Source organism: Sinohyriopsis cumingii, unplaced genomic scaffold, assembly GCF_028554795.1.
Source record: "Sinohyriopsis cumingii isolate HCF-2022 unplaced genomic scaffold, ASM2855479v2 utg000663l, whole genome shotgun sequence".
Taxonomy (NCBI): domain Eukaryota; kingdom Metazoa; phylum Mollusca; class Bivalvia; order Unionida; family Unionidae; genus Sinohyriopsis; species Sinohyriopsis cumingii.
The window spans coordinates 2,176,139-2,188,789 of record NW_028315922.1 but is presented as its reverse complement, the minus strand read 5'-3'; positions in this window follow the sequence as shown (position 1 = coordinate 2,188,789).

Genomic DNA, 12,651 nt, shown 5'->3' with positions numbered 1-12,651 from the left:
ATGTCATGCACATTGTAATACTGATCGCGCGTAGGTTGCAGGTCAAAACACTCTATCTTAACAGTGAATGGTTCATTGCAAGAAACGGACTCTGGTGGGTCTTCACCTTTCAGTATGGGGGAGTGGGTGATATAAGTATGACCAATTCGGATTCTTGAAATGGCTATCTCCTCCCTAAGCATGGTTCTGTAGGAGAGAGTCCATTCTCCTAGAGTTGGCTTGATTGCATACAGTTTGTTATTGACTGCATCATTCTATGATGCCTGCCACTTCTGACGTAAGGACGCTCTGACACTAGGTTTAAAATCAGTATACAGTGTTTTAAAATCAGATGGTTCTTGAGTAAGGGCCATTTCAGCAGCGCGATCCTCGTTATCGTTACCTTTAATACCAATATGGCTAGGTAACCAACAGTATATTACATTCTTAGAGACACTCAGCTCGGTAATTTTGACGAGTATGTTTTTCAATAATGGATTCTCCAGTTTTCTATGGTGTAGTGACTGAAGTACTGATAATGAGTCGGAGAAGATGATGCTGTTTAAAATAGGATTGTTTTCTATATGTTGCAGAGCAAGGTCTATTGCTCTGATTTCGACTGAAAAAATTGATGATCCATTTTTAAGCAAACTTTGCCTTGTGTCATTTCCACAAAAAAGGCTGCAGCAGCCTTTTCCTCATCCTTTGATCCATCGGTGTAAATTCTTGTGTAGTTTTTTAATTCGGTGAGGAGTTCATGGTAAGAGTTGTGGTAAGAAAGAAGAGTTTGTCTCGGATTTTGTTTCCATCGTGTAGCGTAAAAAGTACTTTTGGTTGTATAAGTAGCCAGGGTGGTGTTTCGGAGATGGAGGTTTTCAGAATTTTAGAAAGATCTTTTTTTGTGCTGTCAAGGCTGGATGATATTCTAATGCCAAAGAAAGGTATGGCGTTTGGTTTATTTTCGTATAAGGTTTTGTATTTGGGTTGAAAAACAGCCGAAAAAGCAGGATTCAGAGGGTTTGATTTTAATTTGAGAGCATACTGTTCGGAAAGCATTTCTCTACCATGTGATAACGGTGGTTTGATTGCTGCAGCTAGTAGGCTTTCACATGGGAATGTTTTAAATGCTCCTAGAGCCAGTCTTATTCCCTGATGATGAATTATATCAAGCAATTTAAGATATGACTTTCTGGCTGAATCATACACAACGCAACCATAGTCCAGTTTGGAGCGAATAAAGGTTCTATATAAATTCAGGATGACTTTTCTATCAGCACCCCAGTCAGTGTGCTCTACTACTTTAAGTAGGTTAAGTGCTTTTAAGCATTTAACTTTCAAGTTCTTTAGGTGTGGGATAACAGTCAGTTTTCTGTCAAAGATAATACTAAAAAAATTTGTTTCCTCAACAACTGGAATAGGTGTTCCGTCCAGCGTGAGTTTAGGTTCATCGTGGTGTCGTCGTAACTGACAGAAATGCATACATACCGTTTTTGATTTCGAGAACTTGAAGCCGTTCGTACTAGCCCAATTTTGAATCTAGTTTACATTTTGCTGTAGTTGTCTTTCAATTGTATGCATGTGCTTTGATCGATAACATATTAGAAAATCATCAACATATAGCGAGCAATCCACACAAGGAGTCAAACACTTGGTGATGCTATACTGCCCTGGGGCACACCCATCTCTTGTTCGTGCAGATCTGAGAGGGTAGAGCCCACTCGTACCTTGAATTTTCTGTTTGAGTGAAAGTTGGATATGAAAGAGGGCATACGGTCTTTTAGACCTAGATCGTGCAGGTCATTTAGTATCCCGTACTTCCATGTTGTGTCATAGGCCTTTTCTAAATAAAAGAAAACCGCTACTAAATGTTCCTTCTTGATAAATGCTTCGCCAGTAAATGTTTCTAGACTAACCAGATGATCATTGGTGCTCCGGCCATATCGGAAGCCAATTTGAAAAGGAGATATTAAATTGTTAGTTTCCAAGTACCAGACAAGCCGAGAATTGATCATTAATTCATTGTTTTGCACACACAGCTTGTGAGTGCAATTGGTCGATAGCTGTTAGGATCTGCGCTATCATTACCGGGTATGGGAACTGGTATTACCGCTGCCTCTTTAGAAATGTTTGGTGCATTACCAGTAATCCATAAATCATTGAAAATTTCCAGAAGGACTGTTAATGAAGTTTCTGGAAGGTGTTTCAAAAACTGGTCATGTATTTCGTCAGGCCCAGTGAACGTATTGTGGGCCTTATTTAGGGATTCCATCAGCTCAAACAGTGTAAACGCTTGATTATAACTTTTTGAGTTATTCGATGTGAATTTCAACCGTGTCTTTTCTTTTTGAGTTTTTAATCTTCTGAAGGCTTCTGAATAATTAGAGGATGAGGAATTTTTTGAGAAACTAACAGCATGTATATTAACTATGTCATCTTTGGAATTGAAATTCTTGTTGTTTAGTTTGAGATGTCGAAAGGAATTGTATTGTCCCTTTCCATCCATTTTGCGGATCGTTTTCCAAACTTTCTTTATAGAGAACGAGAATTTAAAGTTGAAACATATTTTTTCCATCATGCTCTTTTACTTTCTTTAATCGTGCGGCGGAATTTGGCCCCAACAATACGGTACTTACTTTAATTTTCGGGCGTTGGAAGATTATTACAAATTTTCAGTGCTTCTCGGCGTTGTCTAATGGCCTCTTTACATTCTTTTGTGGACCACGGTTCTGAGGTTCCTTTACTGTTTGGTGAGGACTTTGGGAATGTATTCTTCTGCAATGTCGATTAAAACAGATGTAAAATATTGAAAAGGGTTATTGTCGTTTGAAACAGTGTCCCTGTTAAGCCTAGTTGTACAAAGTGTTTCAAATTTGGCCCAGTCGGCCTTCTTTAAATTCCATTGTGGAATTGCTTCGTCAATTGTAACGTCGGTGTTGTCAAGAGAGATTGGAAAGTGATCACTGCTGTGAGGTCATCAGCGACCTTCCATTCATAGTCCAAAAGCAGCGATGGGGAACAAATTGTCAAATCGATACATGTGTATATACACGTTTCTGGGTGTAAATACATCGGTGATTTGGTGTTCTATAGACACAAATCGTGTCTAGAAATGAAGTCTTCTACTTTGTGGCCTCGGTCACTTATGTCGTTAGATCCCCATAAAATGTTATGGGCATTAAAATCCCCTAGTAAAACAAATGGTGCGGGAAGTTGTTGAACAAGTATGTCTTAATCGTTTGGTACTACGTTGGTGTTTGGTGGTAAGTAAATAGAACAAAAGGTAATCACTCGATGTAGCGTGACGCTTACAGCAAGGGCTTGTAGATTTGTACTAATAGGGATGACGCTATGAGGGGCTCTATTCTTCACAACAACAGAAACTAATCCTGAGGCCAAAGGCATAGTACTGCAGGATCATATTCGTTTAAAAGGAGAAGAACATCATTGTAATTTGCTTTCAGTCCTCGACAGTTCCATTGTATGATGGTGTTTTTCATTATAAATTTAAATCGAAGATTATGGAACTAGGTTTGACCTTTCGCGGAGGGAATTTGTTTGGTTATGAGGGTGAATTTTTTGTTTGTAGGTCTGGAGCTACCTTGGGCACATGGAGCAGTTTCTTCTGCATCCATGCTCTCAATGTCTCCAAACCTGTTATAGAGTTTGATGGGGTCATCTGACCCCTTTTGTTGCCTGTTTCCATGAGATTTGTTTTTGTTTTTCGTCATTTCGTTGGTTGGGTATTATTGAAAGTAGTCTGAGTAGATGCCTTTTTTGTGCTTGGTAATGGGGGGTATAAGAGCTTGGTGTTGAATAGGGTAGATCTGTTTGTGTTTGAGCGTCCTTCGTTGTTTTAGGATTCTTCTTCACTACAGTGGAGAAGGATGGGCTGTTTTGGCCTGAAAAAGTTTTCTGGCTTTCTGGCTTCTGGATAGGGAATATTAGCTGTGTATTTTACCCTATGTATTTCTTTCTTCTGTTGCCAGGTATCACAATCCTTGGAACTGGCGTGGTGCCCCTTTCCACAGTTGACTCAATGTGGAGTTGCTCTACAATCAGATTCCTGATGAGAATGGTCTCCGCATCGGCCATATATTTGGCTTTTTGAGCAGCGGTCTTCGTGATGGCCATATTTCTGACACTTATAGCATCGAAGGGGGTCGCGATGTATATCTCAACCTTCACTTGCAAGAAGCCACCTTTTACCACTTTGGGTACTCTTGGTTTGTTGAAGGTGAGTACATTGGTGTTGGTGTCCTGCAAGTTGTTATTCCCTTTAATACCTATTCTACGTACTGCAGTGACACCTTCGTTTTTCATCCCTTCAATGATTTCTGTGCCGCTGACTCCAGCCAAGTTGCGACAACGAATTAGGCCTTTGGATTTATTGAGTGTGGTGTGAGCGAATCAGGTCACTGGAATATCCAAGAAAGTTTTCATTTTCATGATATTTTCTGTCTGACCTCGTCGTTCACACTCCACATGAAGGCAACCCGATTTCATTTCTTTGACGCTCTTTGCTGTACCAATCGATCCTGTGATTGTTTTCTCGATCACAAACCAACCGGTTTTGTGGCATCTTTAGACTGTATGACCCTGAAGCGTGGAAATGACTCCACACTACACGGTTCGTCATCATCGTCAGATAGAGTTTTAGATCGTTTATTTTGATTGTTTTGGAAATATCCATCTTGGTTTGTTTAAATTTCAGTATCCGTACTCCCCGCCAATCTTGGAGCCCAACAAGGGGACACTTTTCAAGTGCCAGGGATACACAGATGCCATACTCAGTTGATAAACGTACCTTTGATTGAGCCGTGAGGTCACCACCTTCTAGGGTCGGTAAAATCACCTCCTGATTGACACCTTAAGCCACCGCCTTCTAGGAAGTCTTCTCAGACTTATAGAAGGGAAAGATAAAGTAAAAGACTATAAGGGCAACGGTGGTATCAAGAGAGATACAAGGAGAAAGAAAAAAAAGGTGAGGGAGTAAATAAAGACTTCCTAGGGCTCGGCGTGACAGCCGATTTGTCGAGACCGAGCCCATCCCGACCACCCGTCTAGAAGAAGTAGAAGCCAAAGTAGTGTATTGCATGGAAAGCCTCTCCTCAGCTACCAGCATCCTTTCCTCCCACGACACGGCAAATAAGAAAATAAGAAGGAAACCCTAAGCCCAAAGTGAGATTATATATATTTCCGCTCACTGAACGGAACATATCATTACCTCTACCACATGTAACGATAATGCGTAAGTAGTATTCAATGCATGGGTGATTATATTTCAGCATCCACTTCATTCTTTATAGCAAAATGTATTGGTTTATAAATAAATATCTGGTCTCGTCTTCTACATTAGTTCAAAGATCCATTGCCACAAATCTGCCCTCTCAGTATCTTTGTACTCATGGGGCAAAGCGATCTATCAACTTTGTTGTATTAGAACCTATGACAAGAATGGGATATTAAAATCAATTTACACACCTAACGATGGCATTGGCCATATCTCCAACTGCTTCACTGATAGCAGAATGTACAACTTGACATATATATGTAAATATTCTCCAACGTATTGTTTGTGAGTGATAAATGAATCAATTGATTTATTTCTTCCATATCTCACTTAATCGTCGTGCGTGCTCACCGATTTCTATATTTCTATGATTTTGTAAAACATATATAGCCAAAGAACACAAGACAGGAACATTGAAGTTCGCTTCAATAATAACTGGGGAAGGTAGGCTTCGTCTTGTTTGTATAGCCTGTCCTACAATCAGAATCACAACAAACATGAAAGACGGACTTACGTGCATTTGTATGTAAAGAACACGACTGGTTCTTCTCTTTACCATATGATATAGCAAATATTTGGATGCTGTAGTTTGTGCCTGGAGACACAATCTAGAATTACACTCTTGAGAGATGTTCTGGCATGTGGCATTTTTGAATGTTGATATCACTGTTTTCTTCGTCTACATGAATTCGGAAGTCTGTTGCATTTCCTATATCATGCCAGGATGCATTTAGTTATGTGTTACATCAATCACAATGGAACACAGCGGTGAACTTGGCACTTTGAAATAAATTTTACAAAAATTGATACTTGGTGCGAGAACATACCAACAATGCCTTTAATGATGCTAATCACGAATTAGGTCCCTACGGCTAATAACAGAAAAAGACTAAACAAATCATGTATTATCTACGACATGCAATAAAAAGGCAACAAGAAGAAAAAACTAAGGACTAAAATGAGATTAAGCCAAAATAACAGAACATATTATTATCTATACCATATGGAACGAAAAGCTGATGTATTATTCAATGCGTGGAACACAGCGGTGTGCTTTTCGCTTTCAAATGAATTTTAATTCATTGGTACGAGCACATATCAACAATACCTGTATGATCGTAATCTTTAGTGAAGTCCCTGCGACTAATAACAGAATGAAAAAAGAAGTAAAACCTAAGCTCAAAGTGAGAATATTTATATATTTCCGCTCAATTAACAGAACATAGCATTACCTATACCTTATGTAACGGTAACGCGTGTGTAGTATTCAATGCCTGGATGTTTATATTTCAGCATCCTCTTCATTCTTTATAGCAACATGTATTGGTTTTTAAATAAATATCTGCTCTCGTCTTCTACATGAGTTCAAAGATCCATTGCCACAAATCTGCCCAGCCAGCAGTTTTGTACAGATGTTGAATTGAGACCTATCATTTTCGGTGTATTAGATCTTATGACAAGAATGCGATATGCAAATCAGATTTCATACATAACAAATGGCATTGCCCTAATCTCGATATTGTTTCACTGAGGGCAGAATGATCAACTAGACATGCTGATGTAAGTGTTCTCCAACACGTTATTAGTTTGCGAATGATTGATGAATCAATTGATACATCTCTTCAATGTGTCAGGTTGGTGTCGTGCATACTCACCCATTTCTATTATTTTGTAAAACCATACAAGAACACGAGATAGGAACATTGATTGTTCGTTACGACTGGTTGTTCTCTTTACCATACGATATGGCAAATATTTGGATGCAATGATTGTTTGTGCCTGGAGACAGTTCCGTGATGATATAATTACACTCTTGAGAGATGTTCTAGCATGTGGCATTTTTTGGAATGTTGATACCTCTGTTTTGTTCGTCTACATGAATTCGGAAATCTTTTGTATTTTCTCCATCTTGCCAGGATGCATTTAGTGATGCCTTACTTACAGCAATAAACTGGAACACAGCGGTGAACTTGGCACTTTGAAATAGTTGATTGATTGATTGATTGTGTTTTAACGGCGCATCAGCACTGTTAGGCTATTTAGCGCCAAACATAATGTTATATGTATAATCTTTTAAAAGTTTTGAAAATCTCATATCCATCAAGCGATATCAAAACCAAATAGTTGAAATTAAAGCGATAAGATGGTTACGGTGAAAAATAATGCTTTCCAATCAACGGGGGATGTAAATGGTGTATGTTAAGGAAGATTGATGATAAGGTATTAAAAAGGGACGGTATATATATTGCATAAAACTTCGCAAGGTGATAGCATAAAAGTTAGAGTTTAGAATGAATATTCACTGCTTTCAGGAACTCTATAATACAAGTGAAGTTTATTGTATCAAAAAGTTCTTTCATGTCATGCACATTGTAATACTGATCGCGCGTAGGTTGCAGGTCAAAACACTCTATCTTAACAGTGAATGGTTCATTGCAAGAAACGGACTCTGGTGGGTCTTCACCTTTCAGTATGGGGGAGTGGGTGATATAAGTATGACCAATTCGGATTCTTGAAATGGCTATCTCCTCCCTAAGCATGGTTCTGTAGGAGAGAGTCCATTCTCCTAGAGTTGGCTTGATTGCATACAGTTTGTTATTGACTGCATCATTCTATGATGCCTGCCACTTCTGACGTAAGGACGCTCTGACACTAGGTTTAAAATCAGTATACAGTGTTTTAAAATCAGATGGTTCTTGAGTAAGGGCCATTTCAGCAGCGCGATCCTCGTTATCGTTACCTTTAATACCAATATGGCTAGGTAACCAACAGTATATTACATTCTTAGAGACACTCAGCTCGGTAATTTTGACGAGTATGTTTTTCAATAATGGATTCTCCAGTTTTCTATGGTGTAGTGACTGAAGTACTGATAATGAGTCGGAGAAGATGATGCTGTTTAAAATAGGATTGTTTTCTATATGTTGCAGAGCAAGGTCTATTGCTCTGATTTCGACTGAAAAAATTGATGATCCATTTTTAAGCAAACTTTGCCTTGTGTCATTTCCACAAAAAAGGCTGCAGCAGCCTTTTCCTCATCCTTTGATCCATCGGTGTAAATTCTTGTGTAGTTTTTTAATTCGGTGAGGAATTCATGGTAAGAGTTGTGGTAAGAAAGAAGAGTTTGTCTCGGATTTTGTTTCCATCGTGTAGCGTAAAAAGTACTTTTGGTTGTATAAGTAGCCAGGGTGGTGTTTCGGAGATGGAGGTTTTCAGAATTTTAGAAAGATCTTTTTTTGTGCTGTCAAGGCTGGATGATATTCTAATGCCAAAGAAAGGTATGGCGTTTGGTTTATTTTCGTATAAGGTTTTGTATTTGGGTTGAAAAACTGCCGAAAAAGCAGGATTCAGAGGGTTTGATTTTAATTTGAGAGCATACTGTTCGGAAAGCATTTCTCTACCATGTGATAACGGTGGTTTGATTGCTGCAGCTAGTAGGCTTTCACATGGGAATGTTTTAAATGCTCCTAGAGCCAGTCTTATTCCCTGATGATGAATTATATCAAGCAATTTAAGATATGACTTTCTGGCTGAATCATACACAACGCAACCATAGTCCAGTTTGGAGCGAATAAAGGTTCTATATAAATTCAGGATGACTTTTCTATCAGCACCCCAGTCAGTGTGCTCTACTACTTTAAGTAGGTTAAGTGCTTTTAAGCATTTAACTTTCAAGCTCTTTAGGTGTGGGATAACAGTCAGTTTTCTGTCAAAGATAATACTAAAAAAATTTGTTTCCTCAACAACTGGAATAGGTGTTCCGTCCAGCGTGAGTTTAGGTTCATCGTGGTGTCGTCGTAACTGACAGAAATGCATACATACCGTTTTTGATTTCGAGAACTTGAAGCCGTTCGTACTAGCCCAATTTTGAATCTAGTTTACATTTTGCTGTAGTTGTCTTTCAATTGTATGCATGTGCTTTGATCGATAACATATTAGAAAATCATCAACATATAGCGAGCAATCCACACAAGGAGTCAAACACTTGGTGATGCTATACTGCCCTGGGGCACACCCATCTCTTGTTCGTGCAGATCTGAGAGGGTAGAGCCCACTCGTACCTTGAATTTTCTGTTTGAGTGAAAGTTGGATATGAAAGAGGGCATACGGTCTTTTAGACCTAGATCGTGCAGGTCATTTAGTATCCCGTACTTCCATGTTGTGTCATAGGCCTTTTCTAAATAAAAGAAAACCGCTACTAAATGTTCCTTCTTGATAAATGCTTCGCCAGTAAATGTTTCTAGACTAACCAGATGATCATTGGTGCTCCGGCCATATCGGAAGCCAATTTGAAAAGGAGATATTAAATTGTTAGTTTCCAAGTACCAGACAAGCCGAGAATTGATCATTAATTCATTGTTTTGCACACACAGCTTGTGAGTGCAATTGGTCGATAGCTGTTAGGATCTGCGCTATCATTACCGGGTATGGGAACTGGTATTACCGCTGCCTCTTTAGAAATGTTTGGTGCATTACCAGTAATCCATAAATCATTGAAAATTTCCAGAAGGACTGTTAATGAAGTTTCTGGAAGGTGTTTCAAAAACTGGTCATGTATTTCGTCAGGCCCAGTGAACGTATTGTGGGCCTTATTTAGGGATTCCATCAGCTCAAACAGTGTAAACGCTTGATTATAACTTTTTGAGTTATTCGATGTGAATTTCAACCGTGTCTTTTCTTTTTGAGTTTTTAATCTTCTGAAGGCTTCTGAATAATTAGAGGATGAGGAATTTTTTGAGAAACTAACAGCATGTATATTAACTATGTCATCTTTGGAATTGAAATTCTTGTTGTTTAGTTTGAGATGTCGAAAGGAATTGTATTGTCCCTTTCCATCCATTTTGCGGATCGTTTTCCAAACTTTCTTTATAGAGAACGAGAATTTAAAGTTGAAACATATTTTTTCCATCATGCTCTTTTACTTTCTTTAATCGTGCGGCGGAATTTGGCCCCAACAATACGGTACTTACTTTAATTTTCGGGCGTTGGAAGATTATTACAAATTTTCAGTGCTTCTCGGCGTTGTCTAATGGCCTCTTTACATTCTTTTGTGGACCACGGTTCTGAGGTTCCTTTACTGTTTGGTGAGGACTTTGGGAATGTATTCTTCTGCAATGTCGATTAAAACAGATGTAAAATATTGAAAAGGGTTATTGTCGTTTGAAACAGTGTCCCTGTTAAGCCTAGTTGTACAAAGTGTTTCAAATTTGGCCCAGTCGGCCTTCTTTAAATTCCATTGTGGAATTGCTTCGTCAATTGTAACGTCGGTGTTGTCAAGAGAGATTGGAAAGTGATCACTGCTGTGAGGTCATCAGCGACCTTCCATTCATAGTCCAAAAGCAGCGATGGGGAACAAATTGTCAAATCGATACATGTGTATATACACGTTTCTGGGTGTAAATACATCGGTGATTTGGTGTTCTATAGACACAAATCGTGTCTAGAAATGAAGTCTTCTACTTTGTGGCCTCGGTCACTTATGTCGTTAGATCCCCATAAAATGTTATGGGCATTAAAATCCCCTAGTAAAACAAATGGTGCGGGAAGTTGTTGAACAAGTATGTCTTAATCGTTTGGTACTACGTTGGTGTTTGGTGGTAAGTAAATAGAACAAAAGGTAATCACTCGATGTAGCGTGACGCTTACAGCAAGGGCTTGTAGATTTGTACTAATAGGGATGACGCTATGAGGGGCTCTATTCTTCACAACAACAGAAACTAATCCTGAGGCCAAAGGCATAGTACTGCAGGATCATATTCGTTTAAAAGGAGAAGAACATCATTGTAATTTGCTTTCAGTCCTCGACAGTTCCATTGTATGATGGTGTTTTTCATTATAAATTTAAATCGAAGATTATGGAACTAGGTTTGACCTTTCGCGGAGGGAATTTGTTTGGTTATGAGGGTGAATTTTTTGTTTGTAGGTCTGGAGCTACCTTGGGCACATGGATCAGTTTCTTCTGCATCCATGCTCTCAATGTCTCCAAACCTGTTATAGAGTTTGATGGGGTCATCTGACCCCTTTTGTTGCCTGTTTCCATGAGATTTGTTTTTGTTTTTCGTCATTTCGTTGGTTGGGTATTATTGAAAGTAGTCTGAGTAGATGCCTTTTTTTGTGCTTGGTAATGGGGGGTATAAGAGCTTGGTGTTGAATAGGATAGATCTGTTTGTGTTTGAGCGTCCTTCGTTGTTTTAGGATTCTTCTTCACTACAGTGGAGAAGGATGGGCTGTTTTGGCCTGAAAAAGTTTTCTGGCTTTCTGGCTTCTGGATAGGGAATATTAGCTGTGTATTTTACCCTATGTATTTCTTTCTTCTGTTGCCAGGTATCACAATCCTTGGAACTGGCGTGGTGCCCCTTTCCACAGTTGACTCAATGTGGAGTTGCTCTACAATCAGATTCCTGATGAGAATGGTCTCCGCATCGGCCATATATTTGGCTTTTTGAGCAGCGGTCTTCGTGATGGCCATATTTCTGACACTTATAGCATCGAAGGGGGTCGCGATGTATATCTCAACCTTCACTTGCAAGAAGCCACCTTTTACCACTTTGGGTACTGTTGGTTTGTTGAAGGTGAGTACAATGGTGTTGGTGTCCTGCAAGTTGTTATTCCGTTTAATACGTATTCTACGTACTGCAGTGACACCTTCGTTTTTCATCCCTTCAATGATTTCTGTGCCGCTGACTCCAGCCAAGTTGCGACAACGAATTAGGCCTTTGGATTTATTGAGTGTGGTGTGAGCGAATCAGGTCACTGGAATATCGAAGAAAGTTTTCATTTTCATGATATTTTCTGTCTGACCTCGTCGTTCACACTCCACATGAAGGCAACCCGATTTCATTTCTTTGACGCTCTTTGCTGTACCAATCGATCCTGTGATTGTTTTCTCGATCACAAACCAACCGGTTTTGTGGCATCTTTAGACTGTATGACCCTGAAGCGTGGAAATGACTCCACACTACACGGTTCGTCATCATCGTCAGATAGAGTTTTAGATCGTTTATTTTGATTGTTTTGGAAATATCCATCTTGGTTTGTTTAAATTTCAGTATCCGTACTCCCCGCCAATCTTGGAGCCCAACAAGGGGACACTTTTCAAGTGCCAGGGATACACAGATGCCATACTCAGTTGATAAACGTACCTTTGATTGAGCCGTGAGGTCACCACCTTCTAGGGTCGGTAAAATCACCTCCTGATTGACACCTTAAGTCACCGCCTTCTAGGAAGTCTTCTCAGACTTAGGGAAGGGAAAGATAAAGTAAAAGACTATAAGGGCAACGGTGGTATCAAGAGAGATACAAGGAGAAAGAAAAAAAAGGTGAGGGAGTAAATAAAGACTTCCTAGGGCTCGGCGTGACAGCCGATTTGTCGAGACCGAGCC